Consider the following 24,547-nt stretch of genomic DNA (forward strand, 5'->3'; position numbering starts at 1 on the left):
CCAATGCCCTTTGGACAATTAACATTGAATGTGCTTCCACCACCCTTTCAGGCACATCATAAAAATATGCTATGTTAAAAAAAAGATTCAAATTTCCTCTGGTCTTTGTTTTAATTACTTTAAATCTGCGCTCTCTGCTTACTTACATTCTTGCCACCAGTTTATTTTTATTTACTGTGCAAAGTAAAAAAAGTAAAAGTATAAAGTAATCTTTATTGTCACAAGTAGGCTTACATTAACACAGCAATGAAGTTACTGTGAAAAGCCCCTAGTCGCCACATTCCGGCACCCATTCGAGTACACAGAGGGAGAATTCAGAATGCCCAAATTACCTAACAGCACGTCTTTCGGGAATTATGGGAGGAAACCGGAGTACCCGGAGAAAACCCACGCAGACATGGGGAGAACGTGCAGACTCCGCACAGACAGTGACCCAAGCCGGGAATCAAACAGGGTCCATGGCACTGTGAAGCAATGGTGCTAACCACTGTGCTACCGTGCCGCCCTTGGGTTGTGTGAAGTGCTCACTTAACCACAATTGCCAATTCCATATTAGCATTAGCCTTCAGCCGTAAGGCCAGAGGCCTCAGCAGTCGGTGGGGGTTATGGGTGGTCATTGGGAAGATGTGATGTGGAGATGCCGGCGTTGGACTGGGGTGAGCACAGTAAGAAGTCTTACAACACCAGGTTAAAGTCCAACAGGTTTGTTTCAAACACGAGCTTTCGGAGCACGGCTCCTTCTTCAGGATTCACCTGAAGAAGGAGCCGTGCTCCGAAAGCTCGTGTTTGAAACAAACCTGTTGGACTTTAACCTGGTGTTGTAAGACTTCTTATTGGGAAGATGGGCAGGGACAAAGTTTGCCCAGGAGCAGGCACACACGATTCAGAGGTTGGCATGGTGGTGCCATGCACGGTTGCACTACAGTTGCCTCCCCACCGCCAATCCCACCCTCCCAAGGCAGCCCACCCCTGTGGAGGGTTCCCCCACACCCAGCCAAGGGTCCCCACCTCTCACCGAGCACTGGGGTGGAATGCCCAGCGCCCCAGGCTCTTTGCCTGCGAGCAAAGGTGGCTACTCACCTCAACTCCTCCCCACAGAAGCTCTTCCGCCAGGTTCACATTTTTCAAAAGGAGTACTAATCGACCCCAGCTGATGAATGATGGAAGCATGGTATGGGGTGACCCTCGTTAATTGTATGGAAATGGGGTTATGGCGAGATCCCGATTTCACCTACGGAGCGGGCCAGTTGCATTGCAAACTACCTGGCGCGGTTCTCATTGCCAGTCTCTCCTGCTATTCACTGGCCTTGTTTCGCTTGAGCGGGAATGTAACGAGGCTGGAGAACTGCGCTCTGTGTGTGTGTGAAACTGCATGTGTGAGTGAGTGTGTGTGTGAGCATATTAATGTGTGTGTGTCTGAGTGTCAAAGTGTGTGTGTATGAATGGGTGTGTGAGTGCGTCTCACCCTCTCCCCCCCCCCCCCAAAGTACCGACGGTGGGGGGGGGGGGGGCGGATTCCAGGCCCAGATATCCATTCCTGGATCCTTTTTAGAATTGTACCATTTATGTTATGTTACCTTTTGCCAGCTCCCTTCTAAAATGCACCACCTTGTTTCATTTCATTGATTTATAATCCAATTTCACTAGTCTGTCTATACCAGGCTGAAGTCTGACTGTTTACCTCATTTCCAAACTTGGTGTCAACTACAAACTTTGAAATATGCCTCTTTACTGAAGTCGAGGCCAGTGATCACTATCAGGGGTGGCCAAAGTGTAGTTCACGAGCCGCATGTGGCTCTTTGAAACAGAGTGCAGCACAATCCTTGTGCTCTGAAACCCGTTAAATCCGGTAAACACTCGGGCACATCCTTGTCCACAAGCAGCTTCACAGAAGGGGAGAACGGGAGAGCAGGCAGCAGCATTGGGAAGAAGGAGGGAACAGGATCAAGATCAACAATTCATTCCAGCACCATGACGGAGCAGCAATGTAGCACAATGGTTAGCACCATTGGTTCACAGCTCCAGGGTCCCAAGTTCGATTCCTGGCTTGGGTCACTGTCTGTGCGGAGTCTGCCCGTTCTCCCCGTGTCTGTGTGGGTTTCCTCCGGGTGCTCCGGTTTCCTCCCACAGTCCAAAGATGTGCGGGTTAGGTGAATTGGCCATGCTCAAAACCCGTTAGTGTCCAAAATAAGGTTGGGTGGGGTTATTAGGTTACGGTGATAGAGCGGAGGTGTGGGCTTGGGTCGGGTGCTCTTTCGATGGGCCGAATGGCCCCCTTCTGCACTGTAAATTCTGTGATGACACAATTTATTTTGCAGTTTCCCCACTGGTGCTGCATTAGGTCAGGTGTCCATCGGCACAAATTTTCCCTGACTTGCTAACCCACCCGCTCGCTGCTGGCCCCCCAATTTCCCTCTGGAAAGGGAGATTAATGCGGAACAGGATTGTGCGAATCTACTTCTGTGGGGATACAGGAACTTTTTATTTAAATTTAGAGTATCCAATTCTTTTTTTCCAATTAAGGGGCAATTTAGCATGGACAATCCACCTGCCCTGCACATCTTTGGGTCGTGGGTATAAGACCCACGTAGACACGGGGAGAATGTGGAAACTCCACACGGATAGTGACCCGGGGCCGGGATCGAACCCGGATCCTCAGTGCCGTGAGACAACTGTGCTAACCACTGCGCCACCGTACCGCCCCAAGGGACACAGGAACTCTGATTCAGATTTGTCCTTCAGTAGTGGGCTACAGCTTCTTTCCCAAGTAAAATCAATTTTTTTTTAACCTTTCGAATGATATTCCACATTGGAGAAGCAAGACTGGTTAAGTCCGTTAAGCCGTGAGCATGAGCTAGCTCTGATGTGTGTCAGTGAAGCAGATTTGAGTTTTGCCTAAGGAAGCCCGGAAGCTTAGAGGGAAAGAAGCTGAAGGTTTCCTCATGGAAGTGTGTGCAATAGTAATAAAAATGTGTTTGAAACGTTGCCGGTGTCTTGCGGCTCTTGAATAGAACAAAGAAAATTACAGCACAGGAACAGGCCCTTCGGCCCTCCCAGCCTGAGTGGCGCACTAGGTTCTCCTCTATATCCAGCACCAGACCTCCTTTTTGTACAGTTACAGGATAGCTACAGGAGAAGGCCACAAAATGAGACGCCCTGGTTGGCTCGTACTGTACTTTGCCACCCAATAGGTCCAGGTAACAGAATCACATCTTCAGGGCGCCACAGTCGGTACTTTGGTTGTAGCACCTCCTCATCCATTCCTGAGCCACCTCATTAGAGGATAACCCTTATCCCCAGCACGCACCTACGGAGTCTGGATTTTGGCCTGCAGAGGTGAAGCACATGGGAATGCAATGTCTGAAAACCAAGAGCTAACCTGCAAGATATTCAAAGAACAAACAACAAAGAAAATTACAGCACAGGAACAGGCCCTTCGGCCCTCCCAGCCTGCGCCGATCCAGATCCTTTATCTCAACCTGTCTCCTATTTTCCAAAGTCTACTTCCCTCTGTTCCCGCCCATTCATATACCTGTCTAGATGCCTCTTAAATGACGCTATCGTGCCCGCCTCTACCACCTCCGCTGGTAAAGCGTTCCAGGCACCCACCACCCTCTGCGTAAAAAACTTTCCACGCACACCTCCCTTAAACTTTCCCCCTCTCACCTTGAAATCGTGACCCCTTGTAACGGACACCCCCACTCTTGGGAAAAGCTTGTTGCTATCCACCCTGTCCATACCTCTCATAATTTTGCAGACCTCAATCAGGTCCCCCCTCAACCTCCGTCTTTCCAACGAAAACAATCCTAATCTACTCAACCTTTCTTCATAGCTAGCACCCTCCATACCAGGCAACATCCTGGTGAACCTCCTCTGCACCCTCTCCAAAGCATCCACATCCTTCTGGCAATGTGGCGACCAGAACTGCACGCAGTATTCCAAATGTGGCCTAACCAAAGTCCTATACAACTGTAACATGACCTGCCGACTCTTGTACTCAATACCCCGTCCGATGAAGGCAAGCATGCTGTATGCCTTCTTGACCACTCTATCAACCTGCGTAGCCACCTTCAGGGTACAATGGACCTGAACTCCCAGATCTCTCTGTACATCAATTTTCCCCAGGACCCTTCCATTGACCATATAGTCCGCTCTTGAATTTGATCTTCCAAAATGCATCACCTCGCATTTGCCTGGATTGAACTCCATCTGCCATTTCTCTGCCCAACTCTCCAATCTATCTATATTTTGTTGTATTCTCTGACAGTCCTCCTCGCTACCTGCAACTCCACCAATCTTAGTATCATCTGCAAACTTGCTAATCAGACCACCTATACCTTCCTCCAGGTCATTTATGTAGATCACAAACAACAGTGGTCCGAGCACGGATCCCTGTGGAACACCACTAGTCACCCTTCTCCATTTTGAGACACTCCCTTCCACCACTACTCTCTGTCTCCTGTTGCCCAGCCAGTTCTTTATCCATCTAGCTAGTGCACCTTGAACCCCATACGACTTCACTTTTGCCATCAACATGCCATGGGAAACCTTATCAAACGCCTTACTAAAGTCCAAGTATACGACATCTACAGCCCTTCCCTCATCAATTAACTTTGTCACTTCCTCAAAGAATTCTATTAGATTTGTGAGACATGACCTTCCCTGCACAAAACCATGCTGCCTATCACTGATAAGTCTATTTTCTTCCAAATGTGAATAGATCCTATCCCTCAGTATCTTCTCCAACAGTTTGCCTACCACTGACGTCAAGCTCACAGGTCTGTAATTCCCTGGATTTCCCCTGCTACCCTTCTTAAACAAAGGGACAACATTAGCAATTCTCCAGTCCTCCGGGACCTCACCCGTGCTCAAGGATGCTACAAGGATGTCTGTTAAGGCCCCAGCTATTTCGATCCTCGCTTCCCTCAGTAACCTGGGATAGATCCCATCCGGTCCTGGGGACTTGTCCACCTTAATGTCTTTTAGAATACCCAAAACTTCCCCCTTCCGTATGACAACTTGACCTAGAGTATTTAAACATCCATCCCTAGCCTCAACATCCGTCTTGTCCCTCTCCTTTGTGAATACCGATGCAAAGTACTCATTAAGAATCTCACCAATTTCCTCTGAGTCCACGCATAAATTCCCTCTCTTGTCTTTGAGTGGGCCAATCCTTTCCCTAGTTACCCTCTTGCTCCTTACATACGAATAAAAGGCTTTGGGATTTTCCTTAACCCTGTTAGCCAAAGATATTTCATGACCCCCTTTAGCCCTCTTTATTGCGGTTTTCGATTCGTCCTACTTTCCCAATATTCCTCCAAAGCTTCATCAGTTTTGAGTCGCCTCAATCTTACATATGCTTCCTTTTTCATCTTAGCTAGTCTCACAATTTCACCCGTCATCCATGGTTCCCTAATCTTGCCATTTCTATCTCTCATTTTCACAGGAACATGTCTGTCCTGCACTCTAATCAACCTTTCCTTAAAAGACTCCCACATTTCAAATGTGGATTTACCCTTAAACAGCTTCTCCCAATCCACATTCCCTAGCTCCTGCCGAACTTTGTTATACTCTGCCTTTCCCCAATTTAGCACTCTTCCTTTCGGACCACTTTTGTCCTTGTCCATGAGTATTCTAAAACTTACGGAATTGTGATCGCTATTCCCAAAGTAATCACCGACTGAAACATCAACCACCTGGCCGGGATCATTCCCCAATACCAGGTCCAGTATGGCCCCTTCCCGAGTTGGACTATTTACATGCTGCTCTAAAAAACTCTCCTGGATGCTCCTTACAAACTCTGCTCCATCTACGCCTCCAACACTACACGAATCCCATTCAATGTTGGGGAAGTTAAAATCTCCCATCACAACCACCCTATTGCTCCTACATTTTTCTATAATCTGTCTGCATATTTGTACCTCTACTTCATGCTCACTTTTGGGAGGCCTGTAGTAAAGTCCCAACAATGTTACTGCACCCTTCCTATTTCTTAGCTCCACCCATATTGCCTCAGTGCTCGAATCCTCTATCGTGCCCTCCTTAATCACAGCTGTGATATCATCTCTGACGAGTAATGCAACTCCTCCACCCCTTCTACCTCCCTCTCTATCCCTCCTGAAGCATCTATACCCTGGGATATTCAGTTGCCAGTCCTGTCCTTCCTTCAACCAAGTCTCAGTAATACCAATAACATCATATTCCCAGGTACTGATCCAAGCCCTAAATTCATCTGCCTTACCTGCTACACTTCTCGCATTAAAACAAATGCACGACAGACCACCTGTTCCTTTGCGTTCATCATCTCTTCCCTGTCGACTCTTCCCCTTAGTCACATGGAGTTTATTATCTCGTACCTTACCGGCTTTAGTTGCTGCTTCTTTACTGTCCTCTAACTTCCTAATCTGGTTCCCATCCCCCTGCCACATTAGTTTAAAACCTCCCCAACAGTGTTAGCAAAAGCACCCCCTAGGACATTGGTTCCAGTCCTGCCCAGGTGTGGACCATCCGGTTTGTAATGGTCCCACCGCCCCCAGAACCGGTTTCAATGTCCCAAACATCTGAACCCCTCCCTCCTGCACCATCTCTCAAGCCATGTATTCATACTGACTATTCTTGAATTTCTACTCTGACTGTCCCGTGGCACTGGTAGCAATCCTGAGATTACTACCTTTTTGAGGTCCTACTTTTTAACTTATCTCCTAACTCCCTAAATTCTGATTGTCGGACCTCATCCTTTTTTTTACCTATATCGTTGGTGCCTATATGCACCACGACAACTGGCTGTTCACCCTCCCCCTTTAGTATGTCCTGCAGCCGATCGGAGACATCCCTGACCCGAGCACCCGGGAGGCAACATACCATTCAGGAGTCTCGTTTTCGATCACAGAAACGCCTGTCTACTCCCCTTACAATTGAATCCCCTATGACTATAGCCCTGCCAGTCTTTTTCCCGCCCTTCTGTGCAGCAGAGCCAGCCACTGTGCCATGAGCCTGGCTACTACTGCCTTCCCCTGGTGAGTCATCTCCCCCAACAGTATCCAAAACGGTATACCTGTTTTGGAGGGAGATGACCGCAGGGGACACCTGCACTGCCTTCCTGCTCTTTCTCTGCCTTTTGGTCACCCATTCCCTGTCTCCCTCACCAATCCTAATCTGCGGTGTGACCAACTCACTGAACGTGCTATCCACGACCTCCTCAGCATCGCTGAATCATGGCTGAAGATTATTAAAAACGGCATATATATAAAACATAAATTAAGAAGTGATCTCGTTACTGATCCCTGGGGGCCACCACTGTCCTTCCAGTCTGAAAAATAACTATTTATGCTCCTGTTTTCTGTCTTGTAGCAAATTTTGTCTCCACATTACCATCATCCCTTTATCCTATGGATTCAATTTCCAGTAACATTCCAACAGTCTTGAATGAGCTTGAATGTTTTACGTTGCCTTTGAAAGGTTTTTTTTACAAAATCGCAATTCTACTTACAGTTATTATCAGTGTTTCTGGTTTGACAAGTGTGCATCAGGGTTCCCAAATGTGTGTAGGCTGTTCCATATTTTCAGCTGCCGTGGAAACTGCTGCCTCAGTTTTTCATCTTAGCCGCGATCTGCAGGCTGATCTCTGGGGGGATATTGGATATGGTGTGAAATTACACATGCTAAGGTCAGTCCACAGGGGCACTCTGGTATCCATGGCATTTGAAGGGAATCATTACAATTCGGCGCAGGCTGGGAGCTAAGATCCTTTAACTGAAGTTTAATGGGAAAATCCATTCTCATCTCTCAGCTGCCCCGGTGTCTCAGTGTGAATGGAATTTGCTGATCTTAGTTTTGAGGGTGTTTTGGCTCACTTCATAAAACTGTTCCTCTGTTTCCCCCATGAAGGCACGGACTTCTGTCAGCTTCATCAATTCCAGCGGGCCACCCCAAATGATCCTTTCTCATTGATGGATCTGAGTCACTGAAAGGTCAGTGTTAACCCTGCCAACCTGGTGGGAAAGAGATGAGCGAGCAGTTAGAAATGCCTGCCAGCAATCATTTCAACAAATGTTCAGGTAAAATGAGAAAAAAAACATTTTTTTAAGGCTCAGAATGAGTTTTCTCCTAGGTGTTGCCGGCAGCAGTGTCTAGTAGATTGAAGTAACACTCGCACCACATTAGTGCCAGGCAATGACCATCTCCAACAGGAGTGAATCTAACCATCACCCCATGGCATTCAATAGCATTACCATCGCTGAATCCCTCCACTATCAAGACCCTGGAGGTTATCATTGACCAAAAGCTAAGCTGCACTTTCTATCCTTCAATTCGTGCTGGATTCTTCGTGGCCCTCACAAAAATCCCCTACACCTGGCACCAACAGCAATCCCCACCACAGCAGCTTGAATGACCACCAGCAACCCCAGCACCAACAGCAACCCCCACGACCAGCAGGAACCGACCCCACCAACAGCCACCCTAGCAACCAACATTAACGTGAGCGACAAGCCATAACCTTGGCAACCAGCTCTGGTAACAATCCCAGCAATCAGCAGCAACCCCAGTGACCAACACCAACACCAGCTACCAGCACCGGCAGATACCTGAGGGACCAGCTGGACGCCCTGCGCACAGCACCAACAGTAATCCCACCACCAGCAGCAACCCCAGCGCCAATAGCAACCCAGCGAACAGCAGAAATGCCAAAGACCAGAAGAAACCTGAGGGACCAGCAGCAACCGCAGAACCATTAGGAACCCCATCACCACCAGCAACCTGAGCAACCAGGAGCAATGCCAGCCCCAACAGTAACCTCAGAGACCAGCAGAAACCCCAGCACCAGCAGCAAACCCAGTGGCCAGCAGCAAACCAAGTCACCAGCAGCAACCGTCACACCAACAGGAACCCCAGAACCAACAGTCATCCCAGAGACCAGTAACTCCAGCATTGACCCAAGTGAATAATAATAACATGAGCGGCCAACACCAGCAACAACCACACTGACTAGTGTAGCCATCTGGGATGGCCACTTACAAAGAAACATGGACATTTGCAAAGACTCAAGGGAAATATGGCCAATACAAGATTCAGGCAGACTCAGAACCTAAATGTATATTTGTAAGCAGAGAACCAGACAGTATTGAAACCTCCAGCCGATTTGCATTCTAATGACATATTTCCTGAAGACAAAGGACTGGTACTCAGGTATCCGATATGGGAAGAGGAAATTAGAAAGTACCGAAAGGGGAAAGGATGGCCCCTATGGTCTGAGTTTTGTGCAAATGAAGAGACAAGTCCTAGTAGTATAGGGCAAACTTGGTGGGATAACCTGACCGCGATCCATAAAAAAAGTTGAGGTAAAGTTCGTAAGCCGATGGCAATCGTGTCTTGTTTGGCACAATTACGAGGCACAGAGGAGGTCATGAGGACGCTCCGTAGACAGCTTGTAGAGAAAGAGAAGAGTAGTGAGGGAAATGTTAGTGAATGCGAAAAAGTAAATGAACAACTCTGAGAGCAGCTAGCAGCGAAGGACAAGGAAATGGTTGATGTCAAACGGGCACACCAATCTTGTCTAGCTCACCTAAGCAGCTTTCAGACAAAATATGATAAGGCCTACCAAGACACGCAACGCACAGTTTTGGTAAGAGAAGAAACGGAACACCAAGTAGAGCAATTAAAGAAGCAATGCGAGGAATTAAAGGCAGCCGTACGAGCACTCCACAGTTCCACAACGGAACAAAGGCAGAGTTCGGTAGACCACGTCAAATGCAGGCAGCAGATTTCACGGTTACAGTCTCTGCTCTCAGTGCAAAATGTTTTCAGAGACACCTTTGGACCAAATTTAGACCAGGAAGATGGCCCCGATTGGCAGGAACTTAATGAAACTGCCCATCGACACGTAAACGGAACAGAGATTCAGAATAGACCCCCCCCCCCCTCCCCCAGGCCCCGAAAAGGAAAGCACCCACACCACTGACTGCACAGGCAGCACACAACCCTATTAATCTAGTAACCACGCAACGCAGCGTACCGACAGAAGACCAACCCGATTTTGTGTACACCACCCCACTAACCATCACCCAGTTAAGGGATGCCCGTGATAAAATAGAACCCTTTCACCCAACATCAGACCCACACCATTTCTTTGAAAGGAGTTGGACAACAGACAGTCATGTACGGTCTGGACGAACAGGAGCAAGTGAAACTCATAGTAATGAGCCTTGACCTATCCGTTAGTTCAGCCCTTCCCGACCCACAAAATGTAGGAGGCGGTAGCCTCCAGGATATGAAGACAGCCATCCTAGATGCAATTGGCTACAATCGAGGAGATCCCGTAGATGGACTCAACCAATGAAGGCAGAAGAAAGGAGAGCATCCAACAGCATTTGCTGGACACCTCTGGATACACTTCACAGCAGTATTTGGAGATTTAGCCCGCGCCCATTTAACAGCAGACAATATGGCCAAATGGACCCATATTTTAGTCTCCCATGCCACAGATGCAGGACAAAGAGCATGTGCAAATTATGACCCCTCAGACACCACACACAATGCAGAATGGGTTCTGAAGAGACTCTCTAGAGCTTGGGAACAATCCCTACATAAAAAGGCAGAGCAGGAGAAGGTAGAAGCAAACATGAATCCAGTAAGGACAACACCAAGACCCCGTCTGAGTAAATGAAGCACAGGGATGCTATAATTGTGGACAGGAGGGGCATTATGCCCGAGAATGCCCCCCCGAACCAGCAACGGAATCAGCATGCAAATGCCCCACATAGGAACAATGCCAGTCCCTATCCACAGCGTTAGCGCCTGTTCAGATGATTTGGCCATAAATGGCACCGATTGACGGTGTTTGGACTCCCCAACTTGGGTCTGCGACACACTCTGGAACAAGTCCGGAAGACCGGTAGTCACAGGCACAGTCCGGGGACACCCCATAGAATTCCTTTGGGACACAGGAGGGTTCCGAACCATGTTAAATTTCTCCACGATGTATCAGCGAGATATATGGCCCACTACAGACACTATCACTCTTAGTGGATTTACAGGACGCCTCCAGCAGGGGACACATTACCGCTCCTGTGGATATTCAGATCGGTAACATTAGAACCAAGCACTCAGTCGTTTTAGTAGATTTACCCCAGACTGCAGAGCACATTTTGGGGATAGATTTCATGAGCTCATACAACCTTTCTTTTGACCCCATGAATAAGTGTGTGTGGAAAATGGCTAGAGCAGCACGAGCCCCCGCCATGCTCACAGTAGGAGACTACGAACACAGGATTTGCTCAGTGGGAGATTACTGGTTTGATCCACAAACCATTACCATGGACAAAACAATTGGGGAAGTCTTGAAGAAACACAAAGCATCTTTTTCCCAGCGCAAGCACAATTGCGGTAAAATTCCAGGAATGGTCACCATTACAGGTCCCAATCCTAAGCCCCAGAAACAATACGGGTTTCCACAGCAAGCCGAGGGAGAAATAGATAAGGTAATTCAAAGTTTATTGGATCAAGGTGTAATTCGGCCCGTAGCCTCAACAAACAATGCCCCGATTTGGCCTGTAAGAAAACTAGATGGTTCATGGAGACTGACCATTGACTGTAGAGAACTCAACAAAGTAACTCCATTAGCAGCCCCCACCATTGCCACGAGTCCCGAGACTTCAGTCAAAATATTTTGCAGTTCTGGATACTAGCAATGTCTTTTGGTCCATTCCATTGGATAAAAATTGCCAGTATAAATTTGCGTTCACCTTCCAGGGACAGCAATACACGTGGACATGCCTTTCACAAGGTTTCCACAACTCCCCCTCCATTTCTCACAGACAATTGGCGAATGGATTATCGAAATTTTCCCGACCCGAATGCCTCATTCAGTATGTGGACAACTTGCTTCTACAGACTGACACCAAGGAAGAGCACATTTCGCTTCTATCCGAACTATTAGGTCTCCTAAAAGAAATTGGATGTAAAGTCAACCCCAAAAAAGCCCAAATTCTCCAAGAAAAGGTCATTTATTTAGGAACAGTTATAACGCATGGTACACATGAGATAGAGCAAAAACGTATTGATTCAATTGTTAAATTGCCCTTGCCCCATAACGTTACAGCACTCCCGTCATTTTTAGTTGTGGTTGGTTATTGCAGGGACCATATAGACGGTTTCGCCACAAAGGCAGCCCCATTTTCCAAGCTCCTTAAGAAACAGGCCCCGTGGAAATGGCCTCCACAGCACACGGATGCCATCGATGCACTAAAACGCACCCTAGGTACAGCTCCCGCTTTGCAGGTACCAGACCCACACTCCCAATACACAATAGGGGTAGCGACCACCGACCGAACCCTTTCGGCCGTATTTCTCCAGGAAAGGCATGACTTAGGACCCGTAGCCTATGCCTCACGAGTTTTAGATCCGGTAGAGCAAGGATTTTCAACCTGCCAAAGGCACTTGCTCGCAGTTTTGTGGGCTGTTCAGTACTTCCCGTACATAACAGGACTCAACCCGGTAACCATTTTGACCAAGCACACCCCAACACAGCTACTGTTAGACGGTAAGCTGAAGGATGGTACAGTTAGCCAAATTAGAGCAGCGCGTTGGACCCTACTCCTACAAATTAAAACATTTATGTAGATGGCTCCTCCACCATTGATAATGGGAAAAGGATTACAGGATGTGGCATATATGTAGAAGACGCGCAGGGACGCGCATTAGAGGAGATATCATTAAAGTTTCTAGGACATTTAGGTTCGCAGGCAGCCGAGTTAGCAGCCATCGCATACAGTGTGCAGCATCCAAAGTCGTTCCTGACCCCCACAGATATATATTCTGACAGTCTATATGTCTGCAACAGTTTGACGGAATTCCTGCCCCTGTGGGAATCTAGAGGATTTATATCCGCCGACGGTAAACCTCTACCCTCAGCGCCATTACTAAAGCACATTCTCGAAGAAGCTAAAGACCACAAATATGGCATCATAAAAGTTAGAAGCCATCATCGTTCCTCCCCACCCGGTAACGTAAAATCAGACGCCCTAGCAAAAACTGGATCACAACATGGTCACTTTTGGCAACCCCCCGCGAGTGCCCCAGTACACGCAGTCCAGGTCTCACAGACCAATATTCAAGATTTAGCATAGGCGCAAAAAGCAGACGACACGCTTAAGGAAATTTTAAATAGTGATTACCCAGCACCCTACGACAAATTCAAAGACACTTTAACGATTCATGACGGAATTATATTAAAGAATGGTATTTATTGGTCCCCACCCAGGACAGATTATTTGTCAATTTCATGACGGACACCAAGGGATAGAAACCACCCTTGCCCACCTAAGACCTCTCTGCTGGTGGCCCGATTTAAAAACAGATGTCACCTATTAAATTGAAAACTGTTTAATTTGTGCCTAGAACAATCCAGACAGATACGCAAAGGTCAGCTAAGACACACCCGCCCTGTTAATGGCCCATGGACGAATTTACAACTAGATTACATTGGTCCCCTTCCCCCCTGCAGAAATGGTTTTAAATATGTGTTGGTAGTGAATGATACCTCACAAAATGGGTGGAAGCGTTTCCTTCCAGGACAGACACGGCTAAAGCAACAGCAAAAATTCTGACCCAGCAAATATTAACAAGATGGGGACTCCACCGTAGTACTGAATCAGACCACGGTTCGCATTTTACAGGAAGAGTGATGAAAAGTGTTCGAACAATTTTCGGCATTAAACAAAAGTTTCATATTGCCTATCACCCACAATCCAGCGGCATTGTGGAACGCATGAACCGAACCCTAAAAACGATTAGGAACATGGTGCAAAAGCACAACACGACATGGGACACAGTTCTCCCATTTGTACTGATGTTTATTAGAAACATGGTGTCCGGTTCAACAGGTTACACCCCAACACCCTCATGACCAGATGACCCATGAAGGGTACCGAGTATTTGTTGGGACTAGATTTGGCCAGCCGCACAGTCACCGCCCTTACCCACAAAAAAGCAGACCAACAAGTAACTGAAAATATTAAAGCAGCACAGCTCACTGCAGCTGTTCGACTAGGCGCTAGGAAAAAGCAGAGTAAGGCCTGCTTTGGTAAAACAGTACACCCGGTCAAATATATAGTCGGATAGCAGGTGATGGTCTCCCTATACAATCCGAGTTCATTCCTCTCCCCCAAATTTGCAGGACCCGACTCGATTTCTGATGAAGTAAGCCCCTCAGTATATAAAATTATGTATCCAAACGGAAAATCAGGATGGTTTCATATCAACCAACTTAAGGTTTATGGAACTCAGTGCAGCACTCACACCACATTTCACTGGCAATAGCAGACAACTACGACCCACCCACTGGCAAGCTAATCCAACCCTCGCCCAGCCAGGACAGCACGTCCACAGACACAACTTTGACTCCGCCCCCAAGGATGAGTTTCCACCTCAGACTTGATTCGGCCGATAGCGATAGTGACAGCACAACGGACTTACTTGAGATCCCCGAAAACAGACCAGGTCCCAGTCACTACAGCCCTAGTAACACCGACCAAGATATGTTTTGCCCCTCAGATACCATTTATTTGCCTCAACCAGAACCAGACCCACTGCCCGATGATACAACTTCCCCCTTTGCCAAGAAACAATGGCACCGCGATAACTCTTGTCGGTTGACAAGAAATGATGAAATGGATCCCACGACGGCCCACGCAGCCATGGCACAGAAACGCCTGACATGAGTTTGGCAACTGGGAGATGGTGATGACTCAGAGTCTGACTCCAACCATGGTAACCCCTTTACGGCCCTTTTCGGAATGGAACCCTGAGGTGTCCAGATGATGAGAGAAAGGAACCGATTGAGATTTAAGGTGTCCTATTTTCTGATCGGGCCTGTCGACTTTTCTTCCTATACTTTGTTATTTTTAAATGCTGAATTTTTGTCTTTTGTATGACTCTTTGTCGACCTCTCACTAAATTTTTTTGATACAGTTTCTTCTTTCATACTAAATTTCTTGATGCAGTCATAACTACTCTTTTGACGCCAAAATGGTAGTTAAAGGAAAAGTTTGTCAGAAGTCCACGGGCGAGATTCTCCGCAAATGCCAAAAGAGCACAAAATCCCCCAAGGATAGAGAATCACTGCCATGTGTTTGATCTCTTTTGGACCTGGCGCTCCGGCAATGTCTATCTCCAACTGTAGCACCACGACCAGAAGCAAGTCCAAGTTCAATGCTCGTGACCAGACGGATTAGCCTAGCTGAACTGCAGCTCCTTCTCCAGATCCAGATTCGAACAAAGGCTACTGTTCCTCTGACCTAAGCTGGGTGCATGAAGTTAAGTACAGGTTGTCATAGTGTTAGGTGTAATTTAGCTTGAAGTGTTTATGTTGCATGTATAAGTTAATCTTGTGTGTAAATAAAGTATTATTGAACTCTAACTAACTAACTGGTTGTTGGGTCTTTGATCGATATCCGGTTGAGCCTTGTGGTGGTATCAATTGATACCTGTCGACTCTGAAAGCAATATAACATCAATGTCTAGACAAAAGGGCAACCTTATTGATATTTATAGCGAGTAAATATAGCAACACTAGCACTAGCAACAACCCCAGCGACTAACACCAGCAGTAACCCCCTTAACCAGCACCTGCAGCAACCACACTGACCAGCACCAGCAACAACCCATGACTGCAACCAGCAGAAACCACAGCGACCAGCACCAGCAGCAACTTCAGTGACCAGCATAAGCAGGAACCCCAGTGACGAACACCAGCAGAAACCCCAGCGCCCAGCATTGAACCTGGGTCCCTGGCGCTATGAGGCAGCAGTGCTAACCATTGTGCCACTGTGTCATCTGGGAGACCTAACCCCCTGATATGAGCCTGTTGTGTTGTGAAGGTTCAATGGTAAAGTTGACTGCCTACAGAAACATACAGCTAGTGGTGTCTTTTACTCCAGGTGCATGAAGATTGGTTATAATCCCTTTTAATAAATTCATATTAGTTTCATTAGTCCCTTTTGTAAATGCATTTAATATATTCATATTAGTTTAATTATTTTTTATTTCCTCACAACCCCTACCTAACAACATTGTTTCAGCATAGGAACTTCTGTGGTTCAAGAAGAAAGCCTACCACCATTTTCTCATGGACAACTTGGGGTGGCCAATTAATGTTGGGCTCAAATAGTGATTCGCAAAACCTGAAAATGAATAAACGTCTGTACCCCTTCCAAGACCAATGTATCCTTCCTGAGGTGTCGTGTCTGGAACTGAACATAGGGCTCCAGATGAGGTCTAACTACGAGTCTATGCAAATGAAGCATAAATTGTAGTCATTTGTAGTCTAGCCTCTTCAAGGTAAAGGTTAACATTCCATTCACTTTTTTTGTTGCTTCTTGTACATGTCATTGGCTTTTAGTGAGTTGTGAAGCTCCATAGTTCTTAATCTCCTTCACCATTAAGTAAATTTTTCAATCTGTCTCTCGCACATCCAAACTGGATGACTTCATGCTTCTTCACATGGCACTCCCACCCACTGTGGTTTTATTCACAAAGTTAGTCTGTCTACATTTCTCCTGTTTCCATCTGCTGTGCCTGGTGCATGAGGTAAATTATTCTCATATTTGACGCAGGATAATAAATAAGAAGTTTCAAGTTTGTTCCAAATACTGTTCAGCCAATTTGATGAAAACTCTTCTGCACATCCACTGAGAAAAATGATCGATTTTCATCTAATTTGTGCCAGATATCTGGTGCGATAATTTGAAAAGAATGTGGAAATGCTTTGTTTACAGATAAACAGGATGTTATATTTATAGGTTTAAAAAATTCAGTAACCACGAGGTATTTCAGAGTAGTTTTTTCCCCGCAGAATTGCAGTCATGTTATTTGTGAGAAGTCATACTTTTCAAAAGAAATCCCTCATGGGGATTTGGTTGAGCTCAACATAGCTTTTCAGACACCCAAGTGCGATCTTCACATTCCCTTGGAAGTTAGCAAAGATGCTGCTCTGTCCACTTACTGGTGCTGGTGTGGGGCTCAAGCAATTTTGAAGCTTTGACTTTATTAGCATGGCACACACAAATGATTCTGGCAGGAAATGTTAGCTCGGCTAGTTACTTTTAGCGACACTCCTGCCCTTCCTGGTCAACACAAAAAAAAACTTAATGCGTTCTGGAATGCTTTTGAGTGCCTTTCAGAGTTGGTCAATTGGTTCGGCCACTCAATACCTGGTACAAATGGGCATAACAGTTTGTGTCGTGCATGATCTGCCCATCGGTCTCTGTACACTGCAATCAAGTTTCTACAACTGGCAGAGGATCCTAATTTGCATCTTTATGCAGCCTCCTGCTGGTTTTGAACTGATTGGCTGCATCAGGCCCACCTTGGACATCAGTGTCAGTCCCGAGCTGTGCAAATTCCCACTTCAACTCTGATTTCTAGTCTCTGCCCAATCATTCTTTATCTGAGAACGAGGGGGCTGGCAGTTGAAAATCTCCCCCTTTCCTTCCTTTATGAACCGATGGCTCTTCTGGATCAAATAATGCTGGTGGCATGTATCACTGTTAAAGGGGCAACCAAAACATTTCTTGCTCTTATTGCACTGGGTATTTGGCAGAATCTCTTTTTGTATGAATAAGTAGGGTTTCTGCCACACTTCCTGTAAAGTGGAGTGCTGGTGAATTGCCTGGTCATTGTGTATTCCTTCAATAATTTTTGAATGCACAAGTCAATGGTTTTGGCGTGTTTGTTGCACTTTCAGTTTCTTACTTCTATATCTTACCTGTTCAAACATTTAAATAAGTTTTTTTTTAAATTGCAATTACCCTGTTACTGAATCGGATAACTTCTTTCACAACCTCAGGCCAACCCAAAATGCTTTATGCTGTTGAAGTGCAGTCACTGTGGTAACACAGGAAACACAGCAGCCAATTTACACACAGCAAGATCCCACAAGCTGCAATGAGATAATGACCAGATAAGTTTTTTTTGCTTTATAGTGGTGTTGGTTGAGAGGTAAATATTAACGAGGACTTGCAGAAAATACACTTAACTGCTGCAAATGGAAATACTATCTGGTGCTCTCTTAAGTAGTCTGAGCACCTTCCTTTAAACAGATGCCTCACCCTGCTCTGCATCTCTTTGGTGGTGCCACCTTGCTAACTAAAGCATGTATTTGTTCCAGCAAGGGCAATACGATGGCACAGTGATTAGCACTGCTGCCTCACAGGGCCAGGAACCAGGGTTCAGTTCTGGCCTCGGGTGACTGCCTGTGTGGAGTTTGCATTTTCTCCCCATATCTGTGTGGGGTTTCTCCAGTTTCCTCCCATAGTCCAAAGATGTGCAGTAGTGGATTGGCCATGCTGAATTTCCCCTTAGGTTAGGTGGCTTACAGGGATGGGCATAGGTAGGACGCTCTTTCAGAGGGTTGGTGCAGACTCGATGGGCTGAATGGCCTTCTTCTGCACTCTAGGGATTCTATGATACTTTTATAATGCAATAACAGAAAAATACTTAATATCTTCGCTACCCCACAATTGTAGGTAAAATTTTTAACCCCTTGCACTACTTCCCTCCTGTCTTTATGAGTGGGATTTTCCAGTTTCTCCTGTTGGTGGATCTCCTGGTCCCGCTGAGGTCAACAGAGATTTGAATGGCTCTCCACATCCGCTGAGGGTGAATCCACTGTGGTGGGACTGGAAAACCCCAGCCTATGTCTGTGTTCCGAATTCATGTGAAGTTTTGGTTGATTATACAACAGGTCCTTTTAACACTTAGTTTGAAATCGTATCATTGTATTAAAAACCTGTTCATCTTTTATTCCCTCTTAGAGTCTAGTAAACATCAAAGTGTTTTTTAAACACAATGATGAATGGTGTCTGTCCAAATATCCGCACGAGCTAGCAAATCGATCATTGTTTAGACTCCGCAAGAAATAATTTCCATTTATTATCTTCAGACCTTTCATCCAGTTACCTCTTTTTCATAGTATTTATGAAAAAGCACATTGTTTTTAAAAGTTACGGGCCCGATTGAATGGCCTCAACACACCCAACTCGGGACACGACAAAGCCTTTAAATCTAACAAGATCTCGCGAGATGTCATGATCTGGATCTTGCCCTCAATGGGCGGGATCTAGATTTACACATTTATATGGGCAGATAAATATGTCTGCACCGGATTCTCCGAAGGCCCGGATTGAATAACTGTGCCTGGGAGACCTCACCATGGCGTCATTTAGTACTGGTTCACACAAATGTGGATCAGGCGTAACAGCACCTGGGGGGTCTTCCAGACCATCAGAGGCCCAGGTGGTTGGGGTCTGGGCAGGGTGGTACCCTGTCACTTCCGTTGTCACCTGACACTTCCGTTGTCACTGCCAGCCATGCATAATGACAATGCGAGGGTGCTCAGGTGAGACTGCCAGGCAGGCAGGGGCACTGCCAGGGTGCCAGGCTGGCACTGGCAGGGTGTCATGTTGGCACTGCCAGGGATCAGGCCTTGGGGTGCTCTACCTTTATGAGGTGGGGGTGACAGGGGTGGGCTTGAGGACCCCCTAACTGATAAGTTGGGGTGTTGCGAGGTTCTGGAGGCCGCGGTGGGGGGGTGCTCAGAGATCATGGAGATCGGGGCACTATTCTAAAATAATGCCTCGTCAGTGCAGAAAATGAAGGTAAGTTTGGCCTTAGCGGGCCGTCCTCCAAAATCCCCCCAGAATCCTGCTTGACAGCAGGGTCGATCTTGGTGCTGCAGACACTGTTAAATGCACCCAAAACAGGACGCTGTTTTTCCCCATCATCTTTAAAAATAAGTCTTGTCTTAAATCCTTTCTGGAGAAAACAAAGCCATAAATGTGACAACAACTTGTATATATAGCACATTTAATGTAGTAAAACATCTTGTCGCACTGCGCAGGAATGGTAACAAACTGTAACAAAGAGACATATAAGGAGATATCAGGGACAGAGGGCTAAAAGCGTGGTGAAAGAGCTAGATTTTAAGAAGTGTCTTAAAGGAAGAGAGAGAAGTCAAGAGGCAGGTTGATTTCAGGGGCCATTCCAGAGCTTAGGGCTGGCCCTAAGCTGCTGAAGGCACTGTCGCCAATGGTAGAGCAATTAAAAATTGTGGATGCCCAAGAGGCTAGGGTCGGAGCGATTTCAACATCAAGAACTTCCGCTTATACAGCGTCTTTAACAGAATGAAACATCCTTCGACACTCCACGGGAGAATTATAAAATGAAGCGAGGTTCAAAATCACATTCCGAGTTTTTAGTTCAGATAACCAAAAGCTTTGTCAGTGAAGTAGACTTTAAGGAATGTCTCAAAGGAGGAATCAGATGGTGCGAGCTGTAGAGGATGAATTCCAGAGGTTGAATCCCAAGCAACTGAAGGCACAGCCATCAACAGTGGAGTGATTAAAACAACAGATGCACAAGAGGCCAGATTTAGATGAGGGTAGATATCAGAGAGGGTCCCTGGCTTGTTGCATGAGGAAGATCTCTGAGAGCTGTGAGTCTGGAGGAAAGCAGAAAGTGAGGAGTCATGGAGGGATTTGAAAGAAAGGATGAGAATTTTAAAACCAAGGTGTTGCTTGACCCGGGGCAAATGTAAGTCAGCAAGGATTGTAGAGCTGGAGGAGGTTAAAGAGAGGGTCAACCTCTCGCAACCATTCTATGCAGTTATGGGGTGCCTTTCTTTCCACTTGTTCTTTTCCCTTCCCTTCAATTTCCTTCTTTGAAGACACTAACTCTTGGGGTTCCATGGTGGTTGGTGCTTTTCCTCAGCAGTTATTCTTCATGAATGAACATTGACAGCGAGTTTTGACAGAATGTTCAATTACGTAAATGAACACTAAATGTGATCTCAACAGGGTGTAAGAGTTTGGTATGTTGAGGGAGTTTGTTGAGGAGAGAAGAGGAGGGAAGTACTCCTTTGCTTTTTCCAATGTTCCTTTGGAAGTGGTTCTTGCTCTCCTACAGGAGAAAGGAGCGGGATTCTCCACCGGCGTGATTCTCCGTTATGCCGGCGCCCGGGAGTTTCCCGACGGCGTGGAGCAGCCCCACAATGGGAAACCCCATTGACCGGCCGGGGTAACAAGAATCCCGACGGTCCGGTCGGGGCAGAAATGTGGCGCGGCGAGGCGGAGAATCCCGTCTAAGATGTTTGGTGAGTGCCCGTTCTATTTCTAAGTTTAAAAATAGTACAGGAATTTGTGGTAAGATTAATAAACCACAGAAAATAAAATAAATAATTGAATAAAATAATTACATAATTAATTAAATAATCACATAAAGAAAGCAGGACAGGTGATGCGCCATGACCGCAGGATGTGGGAGCTCCTAGATACCAGTGATCCAGGACAAACATACCTGTGGCTTGAGGAACTTTGGTTCTGAGTCATTGAGGAGGCTGAGCTGCAGACACTACGATGCATTAAGGAGGGGGAAGAGTTAGCTGGATGTTTTGTACCAGGAGACAATTATTGGGGGTAGGCAGAAATGTGGGGTTGAGGTTACATTCAGATCAGCCTTGATCTTATTAAATTGTGGAGCAGGATGAGGGGCCGAATGGCCTCCTCCTTGGCACGGCCGTGGTACCGCCGTGCCAATCGGGCCCCCAGATGCCCCAAACGGGCATCTGCCGCCCGTTTCACGACGGCAGCGAACAGGTGTGTTTGCTGCCGTGTTGAAACGGGCGTGAAGGCCCATCGGCCTCGGAGAATCGCCGCTCGCCCTAAAAAACGGCGAGCGGCGATTCGTGGCATGGGGAGAATAGCGGGAGGGCGTGAAAAATGTCGGGAGGCCCTCCCGCTATTCTCCCACCCGGCGTGGGGGGCGGAGAATCGCGCCCGTGGAGTCAGTATCAGAAGATATGAAACAGGCACATACAGCACTACAAAGCATTGTTCGTGTCTGCCTGCCACATATAATTAATTAAACTGCAGTCCTGAAGGCCAGACCTTGTGGGGTAGGAAGGGGAAGGTGGCTGAAAGTTCGGGATAACATCCCCCTTCGAGCTTCAGGGGCCCAGGCCATAACTCCTTCCTAGCTTCATTAGATGGGCCTCACAACCTCCACTGAGGAGACCAGTGTGCAGTGTCTTAGTGGATGGAGCAACTTCCAAAGATCACTCACTTACTGCGAGGATGAGGCTGTGGGGGTCTCCCAACATGTTGACTTCCCTACATTGGCCTGCTTCCAACATGTCACTGTCCTTGTGAAAGTCTGGGCAGAGGCTCTGACCTCCAGAAGATCACAAGGGAATTAGCAAGGGAGGCTGTCCGGGTATATCTTGTGATAAGTTAAGAATCTACTTTCCTAGTCTTATGCCAAACGTATGCTACACTGGCAATCACAAAATCAGATTGCATGGGAGGCTATTTGGCGCATTGTCCTTGTGCCAGCTCTGTTAAAGAGCTATCCAATTAGTCTGACTTGACAGGTCTTATCATAGAGTGCATGATCTACTGGCCACATTGCACCTGAAAGTCAGCATGCCGTGGCACACCCTGGCCGGTAGATGCCGGGAGACCCTGCTCCCAGAATCTACCCGGCTTGCTACACCTCGTGAGATCCAACGCGGTCTCGCGACACGTCATGATGTGAATCCTGCCCATTATGGGTAGTTTCTCAGCACTCCGAGCATCAGGAAACACCCGGCTAATCTCGTGTGCGACGGGACTTGGTCCCCATTCGGGTAGATTGCACCCAGAGTCTTGCAAGTTTTCTTTTTCAAGTATTACCAATACCTCTTTGAAGGTAATACTTGCACCATCCTTTCAGGCAATGCATTCCACATCTGAACAATTCGCTGAATAAAACAATCTCATCTTGCCTCTGCTACTAGTGCGAATAATATTAAAAATGGCCACGTGCACTCGAGTCAGTGGAAACAGTTTCACCCGATCTACTCTAGCAAAATTGCTTACATAGTTTTAAAAAATTTTTAGAGTACCCAATTATTTTTTCCAATTAAGGGGCAATTTAGTGTGGCCAATCTGCCTATCCTGCACATCTTTGGGTTGTGGGGGTGAAACCCACGCAGACACGGGAGAATGTGCAAACTCCACACGGACAGTGACCCAGGGCTGGGATTCGAACCCGGGTCCTCAGCGCCACTGGCAGCAATGCTAACCACTGTGCCACCATGCTGCCCTCGCTCATTGTTGATAACATCTATTAAGTCTCCCTTAACCTTCTCTGCTCTAAGGACAACAGTTCCATCTTTTCCAATCTCTCTCCAACTGAAATCCCTCATCCAGAGGCTCCGTCTAATAAAGAAAGGAAACAATTAGTCACAAAAGGATTGAAGAATTTTGGCCCCAGAATGTCCTGTGACAACATTATGTTCGCTTACATGGCTACATCAAAACTAATCTTCAACACTAATCTTCAATAAGCTTTGATAAAGAGTCATCCAGACTCGGAATGTTGGCTCCCCTTTCTTTCTCCACAGGTGCTGTCAGACCTACTGAGATTGTCCAGTATTTTCTATTTTTGTTTCAGATTCTAGAACCCGCAGTAATTTGCTTTTATATACCAACCTTGCCAAGACAAATTCAGGCCAGGTTTTGACGTTATCACTGAACATGTAGTTAAATAGTTCTCAGAAAGTTAGCTCCCACTTGCAGAGGGTGAGTTATGGTATATTGCAATTGTTTTTCCTTTGTTTTACATTGTTTTGCTTAAATTTATCAGGTGGTGCAACAACGGACCTTTACTCCAGACACAAGAAGAAAAAAAGAAATTTCTAAATATTGTAATTACAATTGTTGCAGCTCGAACTTTCTGCCTGTACTTCTATCATGGTTCTGAACAATAAAGCAGTTTCCATCAGCAGACCAAGCCTCCGTTAAACTAAAACCTGTGCCCTTATCGGCACTGTGAATGGAATAATGTGCCACAAGACTAATAATTACCCTTTAATTACAGTATAATGCATTGGAGACCACTTAAGATGCTCATCTCACTCTCCTATTTTGAAAGGCAGCAAATACCATGCTGTCAGATTGCTCTGCTTAGACTAAAACTAATAATCAAGTTTATTTATAAGTAAGATAATTGCACAGCAACAATAAAGCACAGCAAGTTAATCATGATGCACATTCTTAGAAAATAGTAAAGATAAAACCAGTAATTTTGAATATAACAAAACTGACGCAGTCTGCTGGAGTATGTTACAAACTTGTTGGGAAAGAGACTACATTCACTCTTATAAGGAGCATAGGATTGTTGAAAATCATTGCATAGAAGGAGGCCATTTGGCCCAATAGGCCAGACAAAAAAAGGTATTATTCTGCTTGATCCTACTTTCCAGATCTATCTATAACCCTGCAGATTGTGATTGTACCTTTTAATTGCGATGGGTGTTTTCGCCTCTCATCACCCTTTCAGGTCGTGAGTTCCAGATTCCTACCACCCTCTGGGTGGAAATATGACACTTTTAGCAATTACTTTAAATCAATACCCTTGCTTATTGACCTCTCTGCTGAGGGAAACATATCCTTCCTATCCATTCCATCCAGTCCCTCAGAACTTTTTTATACACCCCAATTAAATCTCCCCCTGA

General features: G+C 46.3%; 1 protein-coding gene across 4 annotated transcripts in view; it reads right to left on the bottom strand.

Annotated features, from left to right (window-relative positions):
* Nucleotides 1–24,547, bottom strand: part of LOC119956443 (ankyrin repeat and fibronectin type-III domain-containing protein 1-like) — a 320,281-nt gene that overhangs the window by 255,268 nt on the left and 40,466 nt on the right. For 3 of the 4 annotated variants that reach the window (XM_038783685.1, XM_038783680.1, XM_038783683.1), the window contains one exon: nt 7,490–7,991. The exons of the other annotated variant lie outside the window; for it this stretch is intronic. The gene's annotated coding sequence lies outside the window, so the exon portion shown is untranslated. The remainder of the gene's footprint in view (nt 1–7,489; nt 7,992–24,547) is intronic. 4 annotated transcript variants of the gene reach the window in all.

Source organism: Scyliorhinus canicula, chromosome 23 (genome assembly GCF_902713615.1).
Source record: "Scyliorhinus canicula chromosome 23, sScyCan1.1, whole genome shotgun sequence".
Lineage (NCBI taxonomy): Eukaryota > Metazoa > Chordata > Chondrichthyes > Carcharhiniformes > Scyliorhinidae > Scyliorhinus > Scyliorhinus canicula.